The sequence below is a fragment of the Gracilinanus agilis genome, chromosome 5 (genome assembly GCF_016433145.1).
Source record: "Gracilinanus agilis isolate LMUSP501 chromosome 5, AgileGrace, whole genome shotgun sequence".
NCBI classification, from domain to species: Eukaryota; Metazoa; Chordata; class Mammalia; order Didelphimorphia; family Didelphidae; genus Gracilinanus; species Gracilinanus agilis.
In genome coordinates this window covers 184,321,874-184,345,093 of record NC_058134.1, presented here as the reverse complement: position 1 = coordinate 184,345,093, position 23,220 = coordinate 184,321,874, and the positions used below count along the sequence as shown (strand labels likewise).

Sequence of the window (23,220 nt, the reverse complement as noted above, 5' to 3'; positions counted from 1 at the left end):
AAGTAAATATTAATATATTTAACAGTAATATTCCTTGACACATACTTCTAAGATAACTACAAATAATAAAAATCAGTTTTTTAAAAAGAATAAATAATGATGGCTTAGGACAAAATGTTTTGAGTGGTACAGGGGCACACTTGGAAATAGTTAGAAAGGGGATACTACTTAGAAAAATGAGCTAGAGAAGGAACTAGTACTAGAGATTTTGAAGTAAAAGATCCAATAGGCTTACCAGCAATAACTGGGAACAGTGGAGTGTAGGTAAGGGGAGGAATTGATAAATGTTTGGAATTACAGCCAGAGTAAACTGGTAGAATCATGATGCCATTAAAAAAAATTGAGAAGTGATGAGTATCCAGGTGAAAAAGAGAGGATAGACTGAGTTTCGGGCACACTGACTTTGACTTAGTGAGTGGAAATGAGCAGTATGTTCCCTTCCCTGATACCTACTGAAGAAAATTAACCCTTTCTTCAAATTTCTGATAGTACTTTCTTTTTTTCTTGTAGCATTTTATTTCCTTCAATTTATCTTGCTTCTCTTTATATTACATTATTTATGTGCATCTGCCACCAATGAACTTTTCTCAATTGTCTCATGATTTTTTAGTCCAGGGGAAGGAACACATCCTCCAATCTGCCAATGGACAGTGCCTAGTATCATATCAATTTGCTGAATAACTTCTTCATACCTCTTACAGGTATGAAGTAGTATTTCTTCTTTATACCTCCTTTACACCAAACCCTTAATAAGTCAGGAACTATTTTATTAATTTAGTTTTGAATTTAATGATTTAATGAGGCACTCACACTTTAAAATCCATTAAAATTTTCACACACACACATGCAAAAAAGTCGTTCAGGTTATGCGTAACTCAGAATTTCAGATGCCTTATAAGTCCTGAAATCAACCACTTAATGTCTGAAAGGGGCAAACCCTAATTAACTACATTACTTTATTACCTTTACCCGATATCCTATAATTTCATCAAATAAAGGGAGGCAGAGAAGGCACAGTGAACTCAATTGATCAGGGCTCCTGATTCATTTCTACACATGATAGATGTGTAGAAAGCATTTGATTAAATCTCTCTAGATAGCATAGTGAATAGAATACCAGACTTGGAGTCAAGAAGATCCAAATTCATTTCCTGTTTCAGTCACTTGCTAGCTGTGTAATCCTGGACAAATCAGTTAGCTTTTATCAGCCTTAGTTTCCCTCATGGCAACTCCCTCCCAGAATTGTAAAAAGAAAATGAAATATATAGGTAATGCACTTCCCAAATTCTGAAGTATTATATATAAATCCTACCTTTATTATTATTATTTTTAAAAAGATAGAAAGAGGGGCTGGGTAGCTCAGTGGAGTGAGAGTCAGGCCTAGAGACAGGAGGTCCTAGGTTCAAACCCGGCCTCAGCCACTTCCCAGCTGTGCGACCCTGGGCAAGTCACTTGACCCCCATTGCCCACCCTTACCAATCTTCCACCTATGAGACAATACACCAAAGTACAAGGGTTTAAAAAAAAAGATAGAAAGATTAGGGCTAAATGGGAGCATAGTGAAAATAATTCAAAATTTCTTTAATGACTATATTCAAATATTGTAATTATAGGCCATAGTCAACTTAAAAACTACATTGTAATGTGTCCAGAATGATATTTGGCATTGTATATTTCAACATTTCTATCAAAGACTTGGATAAAGTAATATGTGAAATCTTAATAAAAATCCAAATGACTAAAAGATAGGAGAAAGTAGCTAACAATTTGAATAATAAGATCAATCTCAAGAAAAATCTTGACAAATTAGAGCACCTGATCAAATTCAAGGAGATTAAATTTGGCAAAGTAAATAAGTAACATCCGTGCAACTAGGTGTCTCTTATAGCACTAAGACTTGGCATCAGTAAGTCTTGAGTTCAGATTCATTCTCATACACTTAATAGCTGTGTAATCCTGAGTGAAATACTTAACCTCTATCTGCCTCAGTTTTCTTAACTATGAAATGAAAAGAATAATAGTGCCTACTTTCTAGGGTTTTATGGGCAACAAATGAGATCTTGTTTGTAAAGCATTTATTAATAGAGTTCTTGGCACTTAGTAAGTACTTGATAAATATTTGTTCTCTACAACAAAATTTTCTCACAAATCCTCTTTCTTATCCTTTTTATATTGAAATGATTTTTGTTGATGATAATGAAATTCACAACAAAAACTGTTTTTATTTTTTGAAGAATGAGGATAAGTAATGAATAACTCATATATTCCTCTGGTATCCTCACAATGTTAAGAGAACGGAGGGAGCAGCTCACCACATTGAAGGAATATCTGAATTGGATTAGACAAATCATTCAATATGTCCAGGCATGAAAGGGTGATAATCTGCACTGAAGAAAAGAATATCCACAATGACACCATTGAGCCTCTTTAGGTACTGAGATGATTAAGAACTTACATGAAATCCATTTCTAAAGTTAAGATATGAAATAATACTACTATTAAGCAAGCATTACATTTGTACAACTCTGTGGAAAATAACTAAAGACAAGTACAAAATGTCTGGTCATTTACAAAGTCTGAGACAATTTATTGACTTATAGTGAGAAATCTCAGCAGTTCAACTCATTCCACTCATGCAGTATATTATTTTTAGGATACATTCTCCCCAGGCAAAACTTTATCCAGTAAGATTAATAATTTACTTACTTGCTTAAAAAGTTCTATGGAGATATTTTGCATAATATCCTTAAATTAAATTAGTTTGATTAAAAGAGTTGCCCCTTTTCTCCTTTGCTTTTCTAAATAAAGCTAGGAACAAATCTATAAGCTTTGCTGGAAATCCTTTTCTTAAAGACTTTGTCAAAAGTTTGTGCCTTAGTATATACTACACAGATATATACATGTGTGTGAATAGCCTCAAGCTTTTAAAACTATCTGAGGCTTAATAGTTTGATTTGTAAAAAGATCAGTCAAAATATATCCACTAATTTTTACAATGATTTTTTCACACTCTTCTTTATTCCCACTGATAATACTAAAACAACAAAAAAATCCATTATTTTCTACTTCATACAACATGTCTAACTTATTAATATCAATGCTTTCTAAATCATGCTGGAAAGTAGCAGACAAGGAATACATGATCCTCTGATGGATTAAAAATGAACATTATATACAAGTCAATAGAGAAGCATGTGGTAGATATGCGTAGTTTGCTAAATAGCCAATGGATTAGAAACCAAAATCCTACCATATGTGTTCTACAAGAAACACACGAGACAGGCAGATATACATAGAGTAAAAATGAAAAGCTGGAGCAAAAATCTATTGGGCTTCAAATGAGAAAAAGAAGGCAGGAGTTGAAATAATGATTTCTGACAGAGCCAAAGTAAAAATAGATCTGGTTAAAAGAGATAGGGAAGGTAATTTTATCCTGATAGATGGCAGTATAAAAAAATGAAGAAATATTAGTACTCAACATGTATGCACCAAACAGTATAGCACCCAGATTTCTCAAGGAGAATCTAGCAGAGCTCAAAGACAAAATAGATAGCAAAATTATACTAATGGGTGACCTCAACCTTTCCCTATCAGATCTAGATAAATCAAACCAAAAAAATAAATAAGAGATAGAGAGGTAAAAGAAATCTGAGAAAAATTAGAGTTAATAGATATATGGAGAAAAATAAATAGGGACAAAAAAGAGTACACCTTCTTTTCAGCAGCACGTGGAACATTCACAAAGATTGACCATGTACTAGGACGTATAAACATGGCAAAAAAATGCAAAAAAGCAGAAATAATAAATGCAACCATATCAGATCATAATGCAATAAAATAGTTATTAGCAAGGATATATGGAGAGGCAAACTAAAAACTAATTGGAAATTAAATAATATGATTCTCCAAAATAAGTTAGTTTTTAAAGAACAAATCATAGAAACAATTAATAATTTCACTGAAGACAATGACAATGACGAGACTTCTTACCCACACTTATGGTATGCAGCCAAAGCAGTTCTAAGGGGAAAATTTATATCCTTGAGTGTATATATTAACAAATTAGGGAGGGCAGAGGTTAGTGAATTGAGCATGCAACTTAAAAAACTAGAAAGAGAACAAATTAAAAATCCACTGATTAAAACTAAATTAGAAATACTGAAATTCAAAAGAAATTTATAAAATGAAAATAAAAGAACTATTGAATTAATAAATAAGACTAGTAGGTGGTATTTGGAAAAAACAAGTAAAATAGACAAAATACTGGTAAATCTAATAAAAAAAAGAAAAGAAGAAAACCAAATTAACAGTATGAAAGATGAAAAGGGAGACCTCACCTCTAATGAAGAGGAAATTAAGGCAATCATTTAAAACTATTTTGCCCGATTATATGGCAATAAATACAGCAATCAAGGTGATATGGATGAATATTTACAAAATATAAATTGCCTGGATTAACAGCAGAAGAAATAGAATACTTAAATAATCCAATATCAGAAATAGAAATTGAAGAAGCCATCAAAGAATTCCCTAAGAAAAAATCGCCAGGGCCTGATGGATTCACAAATGAATTCCATCAAACATTCAAAGAACAACTAATCCCAATGCTATACAAATTATTTGACATAATAATAAAGGAAGGAGTCCTAACAAATTCCTTTTATGACACTAATATGGTACTGATTCCAAAGCCAGGCAGACCAAAAGCAGAGAAAGAAAACTATAGACCAATCTCCCTAATGAACATAGATGCAAAAATCTTAAATAGAATACTAGCAAAAAGACTCCAGCAAGTGATCAAGAGGTTTATCCATCATGATCAGGTGGGATTTATACCAGGAATGCAAGCATGGTTCAACATTAATACATCTTTAACAATTACAGAAATTCAAATCAAAACAACTCTAAGGTATCACCTCACAACTAGCAGATTGGCTAAAATAATAGCAGGGGAGAGTAATAAATGTTGGAGGGGATGTGGCAAAATTTGAACATTAATGTATTTGGTGGAGTTGTGAATTGATCCAACCATTCTGGATGGCAATTTGGAACTATCCCCAAAGAGCTCTAAAAGACTGCCTGCCCTTATGTCAAGCCATACCATTGCTGGGTTTGGACCCCAAAGAGATCATAGGGAAAAAGACTTGTACAAAAATATTTATAGCCATGCTTTTTGTGATGGCAAAAAACTGTAAAACAAGGGTATGCCCTTCAATTGGGGAATGGTTGAACAAATTGTGATATATGCTGGTAATGGGATACTATTGTGCTCAAAGGAATAATAAACTCGAGGAATTCCATGTGAACTGGAATGACCTCCAGGAATTGATGCAGAGTGAAAGGAGGAGAGCCAGAAGAACATTATACACAGAAACCGATACACTGTGGTAAAATCAAATGTTATTCTGTCCTAGTACTTCTGTAGTAGCAGCAATGAACCAGGACAATTCTGAGGGATTTATGGAAAAGAATGATACCCACATTCAGAGGAAGAACTACAGGAGTGGAAACACAGAAGAAAAACAACTGCTTGAACACATGGGTTGAGGAGGACATGATTGGGGATATAGACTCAAAATGACCACAACCAATGTAACTATCAATAATATGGAAATAAGTCTTGATTGATGACACATGAAGAAAGTAGTAGAAATGTGCATTGGCTACGGAAGTGGGGGGATTTGGGGGGGGAGAGTAAGAACATGAATCATGTAACCATGGAAAAATTTTTTTCTAAAAAATAAAAATAAAATAGCCAATGGAGAGTTTCAAAGAAGAAAATGTCAACAAGATAATATACACTTTGAAGAGAAGATTGGTTGGTCACATGCTAAGGACAAAGCCTATCAGGTATACAAAGCTTCAATGATATTCCTGTGATGTCAGGACAAAGTTGAGAAAACTTCTCTAGCATATTAAGTGCAAAGACACCTAAATCTTTGCAAAATCCCGAGATTAGCAAAATCTCGAGAAGTGTGTTCTCTATTTTTGATATCTCTATGTGTAAATTTAAATTTTCCTTTAAAATCTTTTCTATTTACTGCTCAGAATTCTGATCTTTGGAGAAAAATTAGAATTTACATAGCTCATTTGTTTGCAGGTCTTGGGGGTTGTAAGTGTGCAACACTACTTATAATGTCAAACTTTTATATTATCATGGTTCATTTTGTAAAATTTTATTTTCCCTTCATATTTCATGCTATCATGTAAGGGCTGGCTCTCTAGGTAGGTACTAGTTGTGGTTATATCAGTTAAAGAATAGATTCTATGATCTGATGAGAAGGAATTTTTTTACTTAAATTATCAAGACACTTCTAAAACTGACCCAATAATTATAGATTTGCCAACAAAGCAATTCATTCCCAAAACTTATAAAATGTAGGGCAAACTTATATTAAAAAGAGCTTCTTTTGACAATTTTCATTCTTATGGGATTATCTTCCTTGACCCAGGAATACAGAGTTCCTTTTAAAAAACAGCAATATCATCATCGTTGTATGTGATATTTATGAGTGTAGAGCTTTTAAATAGTTCATGATTGCTTAATGCAGAGTTTTTTAAATTGTGGCTTTAATTTCTCAAAGGGGTACAAGGAGGCTAGAGTGAGGTTGAGGTAGAAAAGTATAATAGACTAAACTCTGTTGGTTATTCCCTTTAACTATTCCATGTAAATATATTCACTTTCTTCCCTGAAAATGAAGTTCAAATCAAACTCAACAAAAGCATGATTATCACAGTGAATTCTCTCCAAAGGACAGTGAATGCAATATACTGATTAATATGGCTGTGTGCAGATGAGTTCAAATTTGTGTCATTGCCTGTTGAATCTAGATGCAGGTTTGATCTCCTATAGTCATTATGAATCTGTTGTATCATGTCAGAGTTTAGTTTTGTCATCATGCATTTGCAATATGAACATTATAGCCTCCAAGTGACACAATGGATATTGCTAGACCTACAGTCATGAAGATAAGTTCAAATCTAAACTCAAATATTTACTAAACATTTACTAAGTCTGTGGCTCTTGGCAAGTAATTTAGCCTCTGTCTGCCTCAGTTTATTAATTTATAAGATGGGGATAATAATAGCACCTACCTCCTTAGGTTTTTTTGAGGATCAAGTGAAATAATGATGGTAAAGTGCATATCACAATGTCTGGCACATAGGAAGTACTACATAAATGTTAACTATTATTGTTCATTATTCTATCATCATCATCTTCCTAATTTCATGTTTAATATTTGCATATTGTTTAAAACCATAATAAAGTCTTAATTTGTCTGATTGAAATATTAAGTAAGAAAATTATTTCTATACATTGTTTTATGAAAAGTGTGTGGGACTGGAACAATACTTTTTTTTTTCCTGTAAAACTGGGAGAAGCCACTACATAAATAACCACAAGGAAAAACAGAAGCTGATCAAAAGGCTTATCCAGAAAAGTTTACTGATTATTATTTAGAGAAATTTGCAAAATTATAACATCTTAAAATAATATAAAATGGCAAATAACTAATATCAGAAAAAGAAACAACTGCTGATCCTTTATTTTTCTCCCTCAAAATCTGGGGACACCAACAGCCTATTTTTTGTAATTTGCTGAAAGCAGCAATAAGAACTACTATTCAACTTTTGTGCCCGGGCCTATTTGATCTATCTAGACATCTTCATCATGGAAAAGCAGTTACTGATCAATACCGACATATTTATTCCAAGTTTTTAAAAATCTTAAAAAAAATATTGCACGATAGATATTTTTTCACATGAAATCGAACAATAGTCGTAATTGACATCCATACTAGTGTTGTTTAATGTTGCATATCCAGTGAGAAGATTTATTTGCTATTATCCTCAATTATTCTATTCTAAATTTATTTACATATCAAGTACAGTTGAAAAGTACTTGAGCAAAATTAATATATTTAATACACATGTATTTCCTCAAACTATAATATCTAGCATACACTTGAAAATTACTGATTTAGTCCTTTATAGTCTGCTTCTGATTACCCCTAAACCTCACTGCTGACTAAATCCCAAACAGAAATAATTCTGTCCTCAATAGTTGCTCTGTTTTATGCACAGAATTTCTCAGATATTATTTTGCTAACTGTGAGTTTCTTTGAAATGATTTGCTTCACTATTCATTTGTTAAAACTTCCAAGGTAAACCTAAACCTCACCCCACCAAAAAAAAAATCCAGACACTAGGGCTACTGTGTTGGCAAACCCACTCTCAATGAATTTCTTGAAAATGCAGAAATGCTGTAGTTTAACGTATGCTGCTGAAGGAGACCACTGAGGGTAAAAGTTTACTGCAAGACAGGTATATAGTCTTGGCTGAAAAAGAAACCAATAGGGGAGGATGAGACTGAAAGTTCATATCTCCACTTGCATACAGAATGACATATACCAACTCTCTCACACACAAATTGTGTTTTGGAGGGAAGTCACCTGCATGAGGGAGATTCCTCCCTGAAAGTTCCCTATAAAGCAGTGAAATAACAGCTCCAGACCTGATTTTGCCTCAAAAAAAACTTCTTTTTAAATATTTTATTTTTCTATAAACATTTTAAACTTTGAATCTAAACATTTATGAGAAAAATAGTATTTGACACTATAACAATATTATGGCATATATTACACTTGGTTACTTGTATCGTAAGAAATATTATAATTGTCCTCAAGGATATATTCTTCCCCAAGCATATTCCTAAGACTCCAAGGCAAGTCTCTGCAAGAATGAATTCCTGGGACATCCACTGAATGGGGCCATTCCCTTTGTGCTGATCTTTACTGATTTTTTGTTTTAGTTAGTAAATGAATAAACTATACAGAAATATAAAAGTCTTTCACAACAGATGACGATGGTCTTTTCAGAATTGTGTGTTTACTTTTGTGACGTCTAAAATAATGGTTGTTGATTCATGAAAATATTGAAACCAAGTTTCCAGATCACGTCTTCATATTTGAATTTTGTTGGGAGAATGAGTAAAGACTACAAAAATGCTGAAATCAGGAAAAATAAAAAAATGAGTGTTTATATAAACAGTAAAGACTCTTGGAAAAAAATTGTTAGTCTCCACTACATTTTTTAAATTGTGTTTACCAAAGTGCATCTGAATGTACTAAATAGCACAGAGAAAAATGTTTTCCAACACTTGGGCCTCCCAACTATCCCTAAGTCTAAAAAAGGGGGAAAATGCAAACAAGCATTTTAGTAACTGTTACCAGTGAAATAAATATTTATAGCTTCAATAAATGTGGCACTTAGACCAACATAAAAAAAGATTTGTTATGTGAGGTGGAAGACTTTATTTTGTTGCTGTAGATGTTCACTTAATGCCATTCCAATTCACACAATATTTTAGTTTAAATACTTATTACATTCTATTTATCATATGCTTGAATTATGTGTCCAAACTAATAGATTACATACATTTTAAATTCTCTCCTTCTGTTTCACCAAAACAAAAATATTGTTCTTTTCTGTAATATTATAGATTATACACTATATTATATTTAAATATTATATTATATTTTGTTGTATTCTGTCATACTATCTTACCCAGAATTGAGAAAAAGTTTTCTTTATAGCTCTTGAACTCTTGTCAATGAAGTCAAACAGGAACTGGGTCATCAGCAAGAAGTATACTAGAAAAATAAAATTAAAGTTGAATTATTCCTTTTCTTTTGAGAATATTTATCATGCTATTTTCAGAGTGAGAGAATTACTAAGGCTTTACAAATAATGATGGCATCCTTTGTAAAAAGATGTTTTATTAAATAGCATCAAGATTCACTTAAAAACCTAATCTCTTGGAAAATATTTCATTTGACTGAATATGCCATTTATGGAGAAGATGTCAATCTGTAATTACAGAGAAGATGTCTGCTGAATTTGTAGAAAGAATTCCCTCACCCAGGAGTTCCCTATATCAATAAAATCACAAATTCAATATCTATCCCTATTGTGTCCTTTATTTCTTTTTAAAGTAGTTTGACCTGAACATGTTTATTCATATACAGGATACAAGGAGAAATCCAGTATCTAAAAAGAGCAAATAAGCAAAAATAAAGAAGAAAAGGTAATGGAACCAAGAGCACAAGTAGAAGTAGTAGACATAGCAAGGAAAAAAGGCATTTCTGCCATTGAAAAAGAAAAGGCAGAGAGAATGACCAAAGATGTATGGGGGCGCACACGCGCAGGTATGGGTGTGTGTTTCTGGGAGTGGAGGTAATTGACAAGATGATGGCTTGAACCTCTTTAAAAAGTACAAGATGAAGTCATCTTCATACAATCATAGAATCACATACTATCAGTGTTGGAAAGGGAATGCAAAGGTTAGATCCTTCTAATCCTTTCTTGAACAGGAGCCATATTCTACATCTTTGACAAATAAATGGTCACCCAAACTCTGCTTTAAAAGAGAGCCAGAAATTGAAAAAATTTTCAATGCAATATTAGAGAAATTATTTTCCTCAGAAGAGGTAGTGAGTATGGTGGCCTGGAGAGACAGGTACAGTTATGAAATGATTAATTTAGAAAATAAGATAAACTCAAAAATGATGTTGGTAAATAATGGAGGCTAAAGTATTGTTTAAATTCTGCACCATCCTATTGAAATGTTTGAAAAAATAATTATTATTCATTTGTAGCCAACTAGTCATGACCCCACTTGGGGTTTTCTTGGCAAAGATACTGGAGTGGTTTGCCATTTCCTAAATAATAACTAGCACTTATAAAACAGTTTAAGGTTTACAAAGGACTTTACAAATATTATATCACTTTATCCATACAATACTTGGAGGGAGTAGTAGTAGTAGTAATAATAAAAGCTGTTATTGTTATCCTTAATTTACAGGTGAAGGAACTGACATAGACAAGTTAAAATAACTTTCCCAGAATCACACTGCTGGTAAGTGTCTGAGGCTGGATTTGAATTCTAGTTTTCCTGGCTCAGGGCTTTAGTGCTATATTAATTATGTTATCAGCTACCTTTGAAAAAATGGGGGGAAAGTAAGGCTGGAAAAATGAACAGAGACAAAAACAAACTTCTATCAGCTAATTGTAAGGAAAATATGGAGTATATGTACTATTTCATCAAAAATAATTTGAAACTGCATGCTATATTTTTTACTTCTTTTATTCATTTAGTAATTTTCACCAAACACCTCCTATCAATTAAAAAAAAATCAAAACAACAGTACACCAGTCCCCACAAAGCCCAGTCTTTAGTTAAGTGCTAAATGCACAGCAGTGTTTGACCTGGGGGAAGGGGAAAGGAATTATCTGACAAATTGGAAAAGCATAACAGCAGCCAAATTTGCTTAAAATGCAAGACAGTTTTTTGTCAGATCACAGTCATTATGCAATATGGGAATTCAGAGGTAGTATTTTACCCACAAGAGGGAGCCTGTATTTTTTATGTTTTTATAATATAAGATGAAAAGTCAAAAGAAAATATTAAGTTCTAAATAATTCTTGCTGACATCATAATCTTCATGAAATAAAATTTGATGAAATCGGTTTTAAATTGGCATATTTTTCTTTATAAATATCATTATGTCAGGAGAAAGAAAAAAGGAATGAAAAATAAAAATATTACATCTATTATAATTATATTTTTATAGAAATTAATATCGCTATCCCCACAAACCACTGAAAGAATAAGGATGTTGGTTGCCAAAACAACTTCATGGAATATATTATTTTTTGTTTTTAAATATCTAGAAACATTAATTTTCTTTAATTGTATTGAGTTATTATGAATATTCTCCTATTTAATGATATTACATGAGAGTAGATTATATTTCAGTCATGTTCCTATTGGAAAAGAGGTAAGCATGAGCAAACTTCTTCTACATGTGGTAGAAAACAAATGATCTCATTTTAAAAGTCACATTTCTCACCAAAATTACTTACACATTTGTCTAAAGCAGATTGTAACTCTGAGATGGTTTTGTTAACTTTCTTTACTTATAATGGATAAATTGAGGTTTAAAAAAAAAAAAACAACCACCTGAATGTTCACCTTTCCTTTCTCACTCCCACTCCCAATATCCTTTCCGTTAGGAAGATGTCCTATAACAATTAACATCTGTGAAGATTTGGGGGACTAGGAAAGTTTATGAATCATCTTAGAAAACCATTAGTTTGGGGTTTTGTTTTTTTTAAATAGATCCATGAATCGTCATCTTAGAATGATCCTGCTCTTACTGTGAACAACAACAAAAAACCCCTACTACATTCAGGGTCATGGCAGTAAGTGAGCTGGAATTCGTTTCATAATTCCTTCCTTGAAAGTACTACCTAAGACAGAAAGTAAGAAATATTTCCTTCCCCTCCTGCCCCCAGGGTCCTCTTCTCAACTGCAGGCACTTACTTATTGCTTCTGACAGGAACAGGGACTTGAGATGGAAGGGGTTAACAACTGCCGTTCTTCTTTCTGGAATGTCCAACCTACCCATTAAAAGCATTTTTTTTCTTAGGGACTGTGAGTCTAATGGACCCAAAATCAATACCTTATAAATGACATAGAAAAAAAATATATTCATTTTATAGACTAATGTACTTTAGTGTCTGAGTTGTATTTACACCCCCTGCTTTAAAAAAGGAATGACAATTCCATGCCTGCCAGTAAAAGGTTGCTCAGTCTCGCTGGTGATGCACTGCAGAATCGACTAGCTCACCCCAATACCCCCAAGTTTGAGAGTCAGGGGAGGGGGAGCTCTGCCAAACCTTACTTAAATCTCGTGGACATTTAAAACTGGCTTCTTGGGCTTTTTCTTTGCGTTTGCTTTTTTCTCTGAGAGATTTTTTTTTTCCCTTCCAAAACAAACATTATTTTAAAACAAATTCGGGATGATTTGATCAAAAACCCTGGGGGCTGCAGGGCTGACTAACATGCACAATTAAGAGCCCCAAAGCAATACAAGATTCCTGCACATCATTCCAGAATAGCCCAGAGGATGCTAGAGCAGCTTATCCCACTGAAGGCACAGCATTCACCATATGCAGCCGGGGACTCCTGACCAAGTTTCCTAGGACCCCTATTTGGTCAATTTCTGAGAGTACCACTCTGGCTTGTAGGGAAAACGCTGAAGAGAAGAGGCAGACTTCATAGATAGTATTAGTATTGTCATCTGAAAAAATTAAACCATAGAGTTAACAGAATTTAATATGAGTGTCTTCCGAAGCCATCACAATCTTAAGATTTAAAAGGGAGCTTAAAGACTATTTAGTCCAACTTCCTTTTTTTTATAGAGGAGGAAAGAGACACCCAAAGGACAGAATTGACTGGCACAGGTTACTCATAGAGTGACAGCATCTAGATTTGAACTTACATCCCTTGACTCCTGGGGCAGCTAGGTGGCAACAGTGGATAGTGTCTGGAATCAGGAAGATTCATCTTCCTGAGTTTAAATAAGCCTCTTATGACCCTAGGAAACCCTGGCCAAGTCACTTAAACCTGTTTGCCTCAGTTCCTCATTTTTAAAACGAGTTGGAGAAGGAGATAGCAAACTGCTCCAAAATCTTTGCCAAGAAAACTTCAGAAGGGGTCACAAAGATTCAGACCCAAGTGAAAAACACCTAAATAACAATCACCCCTGACTCCAGGGCAATATACTGTTCTTGCTGCATTATGCATTCATCACTCCTAGAGTCAGTCGACAAACTTTTATTAGGTGATTGCTATTATTCCCAAGGCTTTGAGTTTAAAGTAATTTTGTGTCATGTAATGACAATTTTAAGTCAAAAGATTTTCTAGGGGAAAAAAATCCCTTGTTATTCCCTCGTTCTAAAAGACACTGAGCAAAGTAGCCTGTGATTAATGAATAGAGAAGCTAGTTAAAGCAGCTAGGGTGCTATGTAAATTCTAGCAACAGGTCAGCCTGAAATTTTCTATTCAGTTTTACTGGCTTTAAAAAAATCTATATGGTTATGAAATAAATTAAAAAAAAAAAACCTCTGTTGTTCTTTAATCCATTTGCCAACCGAGTCATTTATCCTCTATTAGATAAAGTATAATAGACTCTACCGAAAGGGTCACTGGCCTTCCATTTAATGATATTGCCAGCACCAATCTACATTTTCCCGGCAGTGTCCCTCAACACAGAATAAATGGCTGATCTCTTCACAATAACAGCTGATTTCTATTTATTAAGCTAAAAAGGTCACCATTTTCTACGGCTGGGCCGCCCTGCACTATTGATAATTTTATGCATAAACAAATGGCAAATTTGTGCCACATAAATATGCATTAGCAATTACTTTTTCCTCAAGCAACGCTCACCGCATGCAAATGTGTACCTCATAGGGCCTGGTGGCTTTTGTTTTAGCTCTTGAACAGTGAAACAAAAGAGCACAATAAACAGTTTGAAATTGCCAATCAATAGGCAATGCAAATTCAAAGGTAAATGGCAAGAAACTTGCTCAAATACAACTAAACAAAAACATTACAAAAAATGAGGTGGGGGTTGATTGTGGAGAAATTTCTCTTTTTTACAAAAAATTCCTTATTATATTTTTCTCCTTTTTGATGAAGAAAAAGGCTAAAGTACTCTTGACACCATACAGCTAGGCTGGTGCTAAAGCAGATGCCAGATGGAGAAAGTAGAAAACACACACAAGTTAAATAAACACACACACACACAAACACCCACCACACTTTACCATATCCTTTAAGGAAAAACGAACTGGAGAAGAACATAATCAGAAAGTATTTCAGAGAGATCACCAACTCAAAGTCCCAGAAGTTCAGATTTTCTTTCCAGTTTTTCCTTCTTTCCTGCTTCCCTCTCCCTCCCTCGATTTCCTACTTTCCTTCCCTGCCTCTTCCTCTAGTCTTTCTTAGGGAAAAGTAGAGCTAAGCCTAAAATGAAATATACCACCTTAAGCAGAAGTAAAATGAGTAACTATAAAATAAAAAATTACCACACGTATACTCTTACAGATGTGGGGAGTTTGAAACCCAAACACATCATTCTCAGGGAACAGTGAAGGATGAAGCACCATTGGTGCAAATTTCATCCAGAGGAAACAGGGGAAAGGCAGACAGATCCCCACATCTTGCCAGAGATGTCATTCAAACTCAGTTTATAACTAACATTTACAGAGCTAAGTCAACTTTGTAAAGTTGACCCAAGCTGTTATATGTCTAAATGACTGTCAATCAAATAATCTCCTCCTGGAAATATGCCCATTATGGACCACATACAGACCTCGATTCAAATACCTAGGTGGACTACCTTCCTGCAAAAAAAAAAAAAAAGATCCCAAAAGTCAGTCTGTGTAGAGGTAAACCCTCCATTTTGAGGGGAGGCTGGCCTCTTCTGTGATTCCCACATTGGTAAGAATTCTATTTTCTCCCATTAGAGAAAACCATAAATAGGTGGTGTCAGTAGCTTAGCTAAGCAGAAGTGAGAGGAATAAGGTGCCGTAGCTTCTGTCCCTCATGACAGCATAGGGATAAGTCAACATGAGTAAGTCTGCAAATCCCCAAAGAATGCAAGACCGCAGGAATGGGCTAGTGGCCTTCAATGACAACCAGAGGAAAGTGATGTTAAACAGGAGATACAAAAAGTGTCAGGAGTTTCTCTGGTTTAAACCCAAACACATCATTTTCAGGGAACGGCGAACAACAAAGCACCATTGGTGTGCGCTTCATCCAGAGGAAAAGGGAAAAGGGAAATGGACCTCCACATCTAGAACAGGTTCAGTCTCTGTTGCTTCATTCTGCTCGTATATCTTTATGTGGCTGCCCAGGGATGGTTTCCATGGGATTCAGACCTCACAGGGTTATCTTGTCTCTTAGACAAGTGAAAGGGAGGGTATAAACACAACCTCTTTTCCACAAGAGCCCACCTTGAGTACTCTAGGGTCTTCTTCAAATATACTGGAGAATGTCTATCTGAAGCACTCACTCTCTTCACAATTAGAATACAGAATTAGAGAAAGAAAGAATATGTATCCCAAAACTTAAACACTCAATCACATTAAAAATAATGAGAACATCATTTGCCATGTCATCCTTTCTGCTCAACATTTTTGAATACTTGACTCTTTATATAAAGTTTGCAAAATGTGATATGAAATACCTGAGGAAATGGACAATCTCGCATCTCTTTACTTCTCTGCACTTCTGAAACTCTAGAACTTGAGAAGAACCAGCTCATACTTCAGGCATGCTGATGACCCTTTTCAAATTCTCATCACCTCTATACTGTACTAATGTAACATCCTTCAAATTTTCCTCCCCACCTCTAATCTCTGAACTCTATAGCCTGCCCTTAATACAGTTGACGAAATAATTTTCCAAATGCACCTGTCTGACCATGTTAGTCCTCTGTTCAATATCTTTCATTTTAATCCCCTTAGCCTGGCACTTAAGACATTCACAATCCTACTCTAAGCCAAATTTCTGCTTTTATTCCATCCACACTTTCTCTAATGTTTTATTCAGAAAAAAACCCTAAAAACTTATAGGTATCTCTTTCCCAATCTCATCCATGCATTTTGCCCATTATTACCATTACTGAGTCCTGAAATGCTAGAGTTTCTCATCTCTACCTACTGCTAACTTTTATATTTTTCAAGGCTCAGGGAAGGTGGCAACTCCTCTGTAAAGACTTCTTGGATCTTCTTGGATTACTTTTTTTAGCAGGTCATTAGACTATTAGATAAAGGGAATGTCGTAGATATAATTTTCCTGTTTTTTAGCAAATCATTTGAAGACACTCAAGAAATTCTTATGACTAAGATGAATGAATGAGTGAAAGAAAAAGGTATTTTTTTAAAGTGCTTAGTATGTGCCAAGCACTTTGCTTTCTAGAGGGGAAAAAAGGAAAAATCAAGATAGACCCTATTCTCAAAGAGATTATACATACAATATATTTTTGCTGATAAGGTGGTTCTCAAGTTCGGTAAGTTGAAAGGGTGAAGCCATAACCACACAGTAAGTAAACCCCAGGAATCCTTAGTTTAGTGAATCAATAACACATTTATTAAGCACCTACTATCTGCTAGGCACAGTACCAAGTGTTATGCATACAGAGAAAGGTAAGGCACAGTTCCTATTCTTTTCTCAATAGGTCAGATGCCGATGCCTGGGGTTTTGAAGAAGTAGCAGGGCAGATGGTGAGACCTGGTGGTCCTCCATTTCTCTGGAAAGAATAGAATTGGTGACTCCCATCTCATCAAAACTGTATGAGCAGTCAAATAGCCCAGATGGGTCCTTGTACCACCTGGGGTTAGAGGAAGGGTAGAGGAAATCACTTAGCAGACCATTCCAGGCATTTGTTATTGATGCATTTCATACTTTTAAAAAAATGAAAGAGAGGGAGCATCATTACCCTATAACTCATGCAAATCATTCCTTGTAACCTAGCATGCAAATATGTTTCAGTAATTTCCTAAAGATTTGGTCCTAGCCATCTATAATGTACTTTACAAAGAGAAGAAAGCAAAGTCCATTTGGCTAAGTTTGGAAATTAAACCTGGCTTGGAATTGATATCTTTAAAAATAAGGGGCTTCTTCTTTCTGGGTCCTTTTAAAAAGTACATATTGTATTTTTATAACACCTACATTGTACTTACCTCTCCTCTTTCTGCTCCCCTCCTTCCTCCTTCTTCTTACACAAATACATGTATGCATACATATACACACATTTGTGGGCATGTATCTATATCTACATAGGCACATCATATATGGACCTATATTCACTCTCCCCACCCGCTTCCCAGAGAGCCATCCCTTATAACAGAGAATAACAAAAGAGGAAGAAAAATCTAAGTCAGCAAAACAAAAAAAATCAAATTTTCTGATATTATATTCACTATCCAGCATTGATAGGTACCCCTACTTCTGCAGAGGAGTATCTTTTCTTTGAGGCTGAACATACAAATTCAAAGTATTACATTTAATTTATTTTATTAGTTTTTTTGCATTTTCCATTTACATTGTCAAAGTCATTACTTTATTTTCCTGGTTCTACTGTCTTTATTTGGCACCAATTCTTCTATCCTCTCATGTTTCTCTGTATTTGTGATATTCATGTGTCTTTACAGTATATTAATATTCCATTTCATTCAAATACTACAACTATGCTGGTAATTCCCAAATCAATGGGCACTGATTTTCTAACATTTAGCTTTTTGCTTATCCTTAATAAATATTACATCTTACTAAACAAAGTTAGAGATGGATACTATTTTTAATTAATACATTTTCATGTACTTATTTATTAATTTAAACTTTTTGTTTATTACTGTTTGTTACTGTTTGTTACTTCAGTTTGTTACTGAAATGAATATCTATACCCTAGAACTACGATTCCCGACACCCCATTCTCCTCCTGTTGTTACATGCTGACGTAGGCAGGATACAAATTCTGTGTAGTTCCGCCTCTCACTCTTCTCTTCCTGTGGTGGCAGCTGTGGAATTGAGTTTTTTGAGCAGGCAGAAAAACCAGTCACGTGGTTTTATTTTGTTAGATAATTACCCTTTTATTCCTTTACTTCTAGTGATTATTAATACACCTCATAACATATAATAACTTGAAGTATTGGGCATTAATTTTGTGAGAATTAAAATTAATATCCAAAAGGCTCCAAGTATTATATTTAACAAGATGTATTAAAATTAAATTGAAGCAAAAAGGAAACTAAAAGGCTAGAGTCAAGAGGGAGCTCACCCAAGCTGCACATGTGGAAAAGAGAGAGAGTAGGAAGAGTTACAGAACTATATAAATAATAACGTAAAGATGCACATAAGCAAAAAGGGAAAAGGAATTTTGGGATGGGGAAAGAATTCTGGGAGATGGAGTCCAAAGGTACAAAATTTCTCATTAATACAATTTAAATCCTACATTACATTAAAATACCCAGTAAACTCCCTTCCTCTCCTCTCCCCATTAAAGAAGGCAGCATTTGACAAAGATAGATAGATAGATAGATAGATAGATAGATAGATAGATAGATAGATAGATAGATAGAGATAGATAAANAGATAGATAGATAGATAGATAGATAGATAGATAGATAGATAGATAGAGATAGATAAAATTGTATTGTTTCTATTTATCAGTTCTTTCTCTGGTAGTAGACATACAAATATCATTCTTCAAACAATATTTCTGTTGCTTTATGATGTTGCCTTGGTTGGTTCTGCTTGTTTTACTTTTCATAATTTCATGTAGATATTTTCATGTTTTCCCAAAATTAACCTGCACATATTTATTTTATTTTAACATATATTAAAAAAATTTTGAGCCCCAAATTTTCTTCCTTTGTTCAATCCTTTTACCATCATTAGCAAAACAAGTAATACGATATCAATTACACATGCAATACTAACTATATTTCCATATTAGACATGTTGCCCAAAAAGCAATAAAAATAGAGTGAAAAAGTATTCTTCAATATACACTAAGGATTCATCAGCTCTCTCTCTGAAGATGAATAGTATTTGTTCATTGCAAATTGTAGAGATTAAAATTAATATTCAATAACAAAGATTATATTTATAAATTTTTATTAACAATAAACTAACATAAAAAGCTAACTAAAAGGGTACTAACCAGCACGCTCCCAAGAGCAAAAGAGGAAGAGGGAGGAGTTACAGCCACTTATAAAACAATAACGTAACCATGCAAACATGGAGGCGCAGGAGAGATTAAAGGGAATTTGGGGAAATACTAATGACTTGTGAGGGATGTAGTCCAAGGTTCAAAATCTCCATTTATACAAAATCCTTTGTAATTATCCTGGATCATTACATGAGGGTAGCTAAGACTTTCACAGTTGTTGATCATTACAATATTGCTGTTACTATACACAATATTCTCCTGGTCTTACTCACTTTAATTTGCATCAGTTTTTACAAGTCTTTCTATCTTTTCCTTAAACCACCCACCCTGATCATTTCTGATAATACAAGACTATCCCAGCCCGCTCTTATACTACAGTTTTGTTCAACCATTCCCCTCAATTTCCATTTCTCTGCCAACACAAAAAAGAGCTACAATAAACATATTTGTATAAATGATTCCTTTTTCTTTTCTTTGATCTCTTTGAAATATAGACCTTTTGTGGCATTACTGGGTCAAAAGGGACGTATCATTTTAGAACCCTTTGGGGACAGTTCAAAATTGGTCTCCAGAATGGTTGTACCCATTCCACCAACAGTATATTTGTGTACCCTAGTTTCCACAAAGCTATTTTATTTTTAAATTAATTTTAATTCAATTTAATTTTAAATTCAATTAATTTTTAATTTTAATGAACAATGAAGCTGTTTTATTTTAAACCCTTACCTTCTATCTTGGAGTCAATACTGTGTATGGGCTCCAAGGCAGAAGAGTGGTAAGGGTAGGCAATGGGGATCAAGTGACTTGCCCAGGGTCACACAGCTGGGAAGCTGAGGCCAGACTTGAACCTAGGACCTCCCGTCTCTAGGCCTGGCTCTCAATCCACTGAGCTACCCAGCTGCCACACCACAAAGCTATTTTAAAGGAGACTTCTGACATAAAATGATTTTGCAAAATTACATTTTGAAAAAATTGGCTAAAGGTATCTAATGTGTAGATGTCATATCCTTGAAAGTTGTACATGTTTAATGATGATTTAGGAAATATTTAATATATACATATATTATTGAGAAAATAATATAAATGTTTAAAAATGTAAATATAGAATTCACAGATATTATAAAGCTGGACAAGATAGTGGATGAAATAGTAAATATTCAAATAGAACTTGATGTACCATAATAATGGGTTAAAATTAATAAGAGACAGCTAAATGGTTCATTGGATAGAGCACTGAACTTGGAAGTTAGGAAAACCTGGGTTCAAATCCTATCTCAGAGGCTTAATATTATCTTCAAATGTTAATTTAAACCAAGCTTAGCAATTATTTTATTTAATAAAATAAGTACATAGACATCTTGGCACATGCCTTATGTATAATTATCTAAATATGATATTAAATTTCTATGAATTGCTCATCAACAAGCATTTTTTAGGTGATTACTATCCATAAGACATTATGCTAAGCACTAGGGATACAACAATAAGGAAAGAAAAAAACAGATAAAAGTCTTGTCCTCAAAGATTAAAGTTAGCATATAAATAATCAGGTAAAGTGAGAGAGACAGACTGAAGACAGAAGAGGAATCTTTTAAAGATTTAGTTTCCCTTTATTCAGATTCAAGCTACTTCCTATTTACTGAAGGAAAATAAGGAAAGTACTTAGACATTTTGAACATTAAATGTTTAAATGATATTTTCTTGCTACCTTCAATCTAGAATTTCCATTGCTCCTTCCACTTCTATTTGAGTACATAGAATCTAGCAGATTATTGAAATCAGAGCTAAATGGGGCTAAAAAATTTCTTAAATATCCATGATTGCTAAACCTGATTTTGCAATATTAGAGGGCTATTCTAGTTAAGTAATTAACAAGTGCAATTAGGAAGTATCTATTTAAAGGCTAAACTATATCATGCAGCACTTTTTAGAAATGAGAAGAAAAAGTATTATGAAATCACAAAAATGAAATATTGTTGCATATAAATTACTAGAAAACAAAACTATATTCTTGATTTTTCTATAATCTCTATTTTCTATGACATTAACAGAATTTTAGCTCCACAATTTAAAATGAATTATTGTTGTTTTAGTTAAAGGAAGAGATGTAATTAGTTTTTTCTTTCTCATTTTAATCATGTAATCACAGTAATAAACATTACATTTCCTGAGTACTAATGGTTCCACGAGGTTAAAGGCTATGGTTTGGGTTATCATCTCTTTGGGGGTAATCATTAATCCCCATATAATTCACTATGCCTTCATCTCTGATATTTGACAGTACCTTGAACAATGATTCAAATAATTACTGAGCAAAAGGCACAAAACAATTCATCACAGTGAATATATATTGTCCATGCAATTCATTGTAATTATGTATACAAATGGCTAGAGATGAGGTCATGGAGAGGGAAGAAGAATGTGAAATGAAAACAATATCATAGAACTATGCAAAATAAAAGAAATTACTTGTGAAAAAGCAAGAAATCTTGACTTTTTCCCAAAAGGGAAATACAACACATAAAATACAAAATAGATAAATGATTCCAATTTAGCTTTTTCAAATGAAATTTGTCAAAAAGTCCTTCAATTGGAAGATAACTACTGAACGCTTTAATTTCTTCCGAAAACTAACTATTCGGGCCCTTTGACCATTTATAAACTGGACAATGGCTCTTTTTTGTTTTTTCATAAGTTGGCTTAGCTCCCTATGTTTAAGTAATGAAGTCTTTATCAGAGACAGTGTGAATTTTCCCCATTTCGTTCTTTCCTTCCAATTTTGATTGCTCTAATTTTGCTAATATTAAAGCTTTTTAGTTTCATGTAATCAAAATTATCTATTTTGCTTTCCATAACCCCCTATCTACCTCTTGTTTGGTCATAAACTTCCTTATCCATAAGTCTTACTGGTAAATTATTCTATGCTCCTCTAAATTTACATATTATATCTCCCTTCATGTTAATTTTTTTTTTCTATTTTTACCTTATTTTGGTATACTGCATGAGATGGTGATCTATGTCTAATTTCTTTCAAATTGCTTTCCAGATTAAACAGCAATTTTTGTCAAAAGTTGAATTATTATCTCAAAGTCTTGGATCTTTGAGTTTATTAAACACTAGATTACTTAATTTACTACTAAGAATTATGTTCTAATTTATTCTGCTCTTCCACCACTCTATTTCTTAACCATTCCCATACTGTTTTGATAATTATCTCTTTGTAAAATTGTTTAAAATGGGCGCTCACGGCTGCCTTCCTTCATATTTTTTCACTAACTCCCTTGATATTCTTGACCTCTTGTCCTTCCAGATGAATTTTATTATTTTTTCTAACACAATAAAATAATTCTTTGGTAGTTTTATTAGCATGTCATTAAATAAGTAAAATGACTTGCATAGTATTATCATTTTAATTATATTGACTCAGCCTACCCATGAGCAATTAATATTTCACTAATGGTTTAGATCTGAATTTATTTGTGTGAAAAGAGTTTTGTAATTGTATTCATATAGTGCCTAGGTTTGTTTTAGCATGTAGTATCTGAAGGAGTTTATATTGTCTATAATTATTATAAAAGAAATGCTTTTTCCATCTCTTCATGCTTGTGGGGTTTTCTGGTAATATACAGAA

The 23,220-nt window shown here is 33.6% G+C and overlaps 1 long non-coding RNA gene across 1 annotated transcript in view; it reads right to left on the bottom strand.

Annotated features, from left to right (window-relative positions):
* Nucleotides 1-9,591: 9,591 nt before the first annotated feature.
* Nucleotides 9,592-23,220, bottom strand: part of LOC123250382 — a 333,822-nt gene continuing 320,193 nt past the window's right edge. The window contains exon 4 of the long non-coding RNA XR_006506400.1: nt 9,592-9,653. This is a non-coding gene — a long non-coding RNA (uncharacterized LOC123250382). The remainder of the gene's footprint in view (nt 9,654-23,220) is intronic.